This window comes from Meleagris gallopavo, chromosome 2 (genome assembly GCF_905368555.1).
Source record: "Meleagris gallopavo chromosome 2, MGAL_WU_HG_1.1, whole genome shotgun sequence".
Classification (NCBI taxonomy): Eukaryota; Metazoa; Chordata; class Aves; order Galliformes; family Phasianidae; genus Meleagris; species Meleagris gallopavo.
Genome location: NC_139405.1, coordinates 92,576,123 through 92,581,370, shown reverse-complemented (window position 1 = coordinate 92,581,370; position 5,248 = coordinate 92,576,123). Strand labels below are relative to the sequence as shown.

Below are 5,248 nucleotides of genomic sequence, written 5' to 3'. Positions count from 1 at the left end.
ACATCTGTGCCTCTTGCTTTCATGCATTTTTTTCCTAGATTTCAATGATGCAGTTAAAGAAACTGGAAGAGGAGAGAACATGATTGCTGATCTAGTTCTTTTTATGAAAAGAATGAGTCTGAGCAGAGGGAAATATAGGCTAGAAATACACTTTCATCTTCTCAAACACAGAGGGGATCGGCTGAATTGATGCAAATGAGGTGTTTTTGAAAGTGATCCCCAAAGCTCACTGTATACACTGAGCAGAGCTGGGGATTGTTTGAAATTTCACTTGGAAATCTAAATAATGTGAGATTGTCTAAAAGATGAAAAAAGTTTTAGCTCGAATTTTACTGCACGAATTTAATGCTCTTTGAAGCTGAATCTAAATCCAGCCTTCAGCACACTGTGTCCTGCAGCTGCAGCAGTGTGTGTGCTTCATTGTATTTTGAGAGAATGCTTCTCAGTCCTAACTCCAGATGACTCTCACTGCTCTTCTCAGGATTACCTGGAAGAAAGAGTCTGCTAAATGCAAAGGAGAAGGAGAGAAATGCCTCCTGGGCATATGTGGAAGGTCATGGGCATCTGGTGACAGGAAATACTCTCTGGGATCTACAGAATAGCAGAACTGGGAGAAAAACCTAATTGGCAGTGCATCAGTTCTAACCCGTGCAAGGTAAGTGGGATTATGATGATATAAGAAAGGGATTTCTCATTCAGTATAAATTGATAGTAAGCTTTTATTTTTTACATCTTTTTCCTTTCTCATACATTGATGCCTCCTATCAGCATTTTCTATTTGCTCTTTTGCAAGATATTCTCTGCTTTTACAGTCAGCTGTGAAGAAAAAGAGACTCATTCCTGTTACGACTGTTGGACTCTGTTCTAATGGCTTTTCACATAAAAGACATAAATATCTGCGGGAGAAGAGGCTGGCACTGCCCCCTTCTCAAGAAGGCCACAGCAGTGCATGGCTTCCCCTCCTGACCCGCTCACCTTGAGCTCTCTCTTTGCACAGTGGAATAGCTTTTACAGGATAGGGCGAGGATGGCTTCACCCTGGAATAGATTACTGAGTGGCTGTTAAGAATGGGCAAAAAATTAATCTAAATAAAGAGAGAAGCAAATTCAGGACTCTCCCACGCTAGCTCCTACCAACCGAGCTGGCTGGCTCATGAGCTTTAGTGGTTCCTGCTGTAATGATTTAAGAGCTTAGCACAGCAAGAAGCTTGCCCTATCTTTCTGGCAGAGACTGCAGAAGTGATGATGTGTCGGCTTCTCACCTCCTTCATTACACTATTAGACCAGTGATCATTAACTCTGATCCTGGTGCGTGAACAGCAGGCCCCAAACAGCAAATACCCTCTCTGTGCCCCCAGGGTGAGAGCAGGGAGTGTTGGTGGGGAGTACCTGGTAGACCTGCTCAGGTCTGCAAAGCAGAGCAGGCTGCTCAGCAACCTGATGGCTCGGGCTCGTCTGTTATCATAGTCTAATTGGGACACGGTGGAGATTGTACACAGAAACCAGTCTGCTAGGAGGGCTTTGACAAAACCTGCAGAATGGAGCATTGTAGGGAAGAACAAGAAGCTGCTAGTTTCTGGATCCTGCCTGAGTGAAAATATCTAAGAGGTGTTGAAAGCCAAGACACTTCCATATATAGAAGGAAGCAGGATTACAGTCGCCTAGACTAATCTTATCTGACTTTAGATTTTGTCCTGTGAATGCTGTTTATATATGAGCTGGTCACACCAGGGTCCCATTGGTGAAAATGGGCCTTGCTGGGATGTGGCTCATCGGAACAACGATTCCAGCATCTTAAAAGCTCTTTAAAATTTTACTATTTGTCTTCTGTGTGTTGGTATGTTTATTGGTGATGCCTAATTAATGCTGTCCTCTGATAAAGCTGGTGTAATAACAGTGTCCTCCCATTTAAAAAATTAATTTCTCCAGATGTCTGTTTCATAAAAGATCCATAAGGAGAAAGAAGATTTAGAGTTTCTCTTTTGTGAAATGCAAGGGAGTAAGAAAGGGCAGTAGAGCTGAATTTAGATGGATCTATAGGCTCTGACACACTTGCCATTTGCTCATTATACCTCTTCAGCATTTAATAAAGCAGAATAAAAGCTTTTATTTTATTAAATATTAATTCACCTTCTAATATTTTTAGGGAAGGCTATAGGAATAAAACACTGATGGAGGAAGATAACTAAAGGGATAACACTAAATGAGACACAATTTCCCTGGTTTCTAGGAAAAGCTCTCTTGGCTTTATGCTACCACTTTATCTAATTATATCTGATTTTTTTTTTTTCAACAACAGAACATAAAGAGAAAGAAAAAGAGAAGAAAGCACAAACAGCTTGGCTCTTTGGGAAAAAAAAAATGCCGCTGAAAGCATTTTTCCCCCTCTTTGTTTACTGGTGAAGGTGAAGCAGTAACTCAACATGCAGGTACAGACGTGATAATTTACTTGTCAGTTATGTGGTGGAAAAATCACTCCTAATGATAATTGTTGTATTAAGGTTTTTTTTCTTTCTTCCTTTCTTTCTTTCTTTCTTTTTTTTTTTTCTAAATCATGACAGCTGACTATTCTTTTTCAACAGTGCACTCTACTGTTTTTAATTCCTGGCCCCTATCATCCTACATGCATGTTTTTTCACCAGAGTCAGGGAGGATTCTATTATATTTTATCGCTTGGCATAAAGGCTGTCTGGTCTTCTCCATTTGGCAAATTTAGCCACTGTTATTAATGATGTGCATATAGAAAATGTATCCATGATTTGATATAACTCATTTGTTGACGAAATCAACCCCCAGATTTCTCAAGTGCCCATTTCTCAAGTGCAGAAGATCATAATCTTATGCACATTGAACTTGTATAAAGTGTGTATTTAGGTGATGAAAGGTGTTTTAATCATTCAAAATGAAAGCAAAAGGGAGCTTGTTTTTTGGATAGGTTGATGCTATTTGGTTTAAATGATTAGAAGAAAAATACATTTTCTTTCGTTTCTTTCTTTCCAGTTGATATGGAGATGGTGTGCAGCTGATAAAAATGGGAAACATTCCAAATAACAAATTTGAAGACCTTCACCTTGGAAAGGTAGATGATGCAGGAGCAGTTGGATGATGTACAAAGTAACCACACCAGATGAAAACAGAAAGAAGTCTTCTGTGAAATGAACGGGCATGCAGGCAAAAGCCATCATTGCTGTAACTAATATTAGCTGCAGATATTAAAATTATGCTTTCATCAGGAGAACTACATCCAGTCACAATGAGGATGAATTTCCCTTCACTTCTAATTAAGCAAATAAACTAAAATAGAAAGGAACATCCTGTCACATCTCAGTGCACATTGGAAGCAAGGTGAACAGAACTCTGGCCTCATGGCTTGGCTTCTTCCTATAATGTTGACCAGTAAAGCACATGTCTATGAAAAGTTCAAGTCCCAAACAAGCCCTCTCATTAGAGGATCTAAAAAGGACAAGACTTCATGCTAAGGGCCATTAACAAGGGAGCTGCCATTACAGATAATTTGCCTTGCACACACAGGTGCCCATCATGGTTCCATAACCTGCTTGATAGTTCTCAATGGTTTTAACTGCTGATGTTCTATCTAGCTTTCCAGATACTTATTTCTTTTCCAGCCTCCATCACCTGAGTGCATTTCAACTTACAATCCAATTGCCTATCTCTATCTAACACGTACAGCATGCAGAGCAACTGTTGTAGTGTAGATGCAAACAGAATGATTTCTGCTAGGAAATAATAAACAAAAGGAAAAGACATACTGCAGAGAACAGAAAAATGAGAGGTGAACCAGGAGATCAGAACCTGCTCTTCCAGTGAACTGGGCTGTGCAGAGACCTTCCCACTCTCCAAGGGGGTTTATCCATCCCCAACTACTACAGCAATGGCTGCCACCTCAGAAATGCTTGTACTTTTGTAAAACCAGACAAGAAGTCTGATTCTTTATGACTGTGATGTAGTTTACTAGGTATGGGAGAATCACAGTTATTTCATAGAATCATAGAATCATAGAATTACCAAGGTTGGAAAAGGCCTCCAAGATCATCCAGTCCAACCATCCACATACAACCTACACATTTACCCACTAAACCATTTCTCTTAGTATAACACACAAATGTTTATTAAGTACCTCCAGGAAAGGTGACTCAACCATCTCCCAGGGCATCTTGTCCCAATGTTTGACCACTCTTTCAGAGAAGAAATTTTTTCTAATATCCAGCCTGAACCTTCTCTGACAGAGCTTCAGCAATTCACTGTCTTGTTTAAACAGACCTCACGGTCTGAAATGACTAGCTTGTTTGATCTTCTCCAGGGATATCACTGGTAAACATTATTCCTCTTTATGGGCCCCTTTTGTGGACTCTATAGGTCTTAAAATCTACTTTATAAATAGGTTTATTACAAAAAGAATTAAACAATGTTGATTGGTATGCTCCATATAGTTTTTGCTTGTCCACCAACAGAGGGAGTAAAATCTTCTTTCCCCTCTGGAGCTTCTTGCCATAAGGCTGAGCTATGTGAGGCCAGCAACTTTGCTGAGGGCTTTGAATGTGTAAGGGCAGGAGGTCATCTAGGCCCAGGATTGCAATCTTCAGAAAATTATGGTACAGTATCAGCTGGCAAGACTGTGTGATATTAAATCAGAACAACTGATGTATTTTGGACTGAATGAATTTTGCAGCAATGATGACATGCGGATCAAAATTTTGCAATGTGCTGCACTCCCTTAAGGACTAGTGATGAGATCTGTTAATTGCATAATATTATCTAGTGGTAACTGTACCATTAATGCATGTCAGCACCATTCCTGACAGGGCTGGCTTGAGGGGTTTTCACTGCCGTAGGCAAACTGGAGAGGGTGTGCTACTCTTAGCCGCATTTACTTCCACTGTAAACAGTCAAAACAGACAGTTGTATGTGGGTCCCAATTTTAAATTATACACCAGTGACTTGTTTAAGTAATTAGAGCTATATTAACCACTCCAACAGACAAAAAATATTTTGTGAAGAGAAGTCTTCATGAGAGTAATTACTTTTCTTTCCTGATCCCTCCTAGACTATGAAGTGCTTCTGATTTTGCACTGCCTAGTGAGTGCTTGGCAAATATAAAAAGAGCAAGGCTGGAAACCACACATATTTGTTGCCCAAGGCCATACACTCTCTGTGGCAGCAAACCCTGTCTGACCTGCAGGGAAATTCCTAGATAAGTTAATACTGGATGTGTTAGTGCTCTCTCTCCT

General features: G+C 40.1%; 1 long non-coding RNA gene across 1 annotated transcript; it reads left to right on the top strand.

The window, feature by feature from the left end:
• Positions 1–237: 237 nt before the first annotated feature.
• LOC146545083 (uncharacterized) lies at positions 238–3,305 on the top strand. The gene is made up of 3 exons (XR_014881596.1): positions 238–655; positions 2,299–2,428; positions 3,000–3,305. It is a non-coding gene; the product is annotated as an uncharacterized LOC146545083 (long non-coding RNA).
• The last annotated feature ends 1,943 nt before the right edge of the window (positions 3,306–5,248 follow it).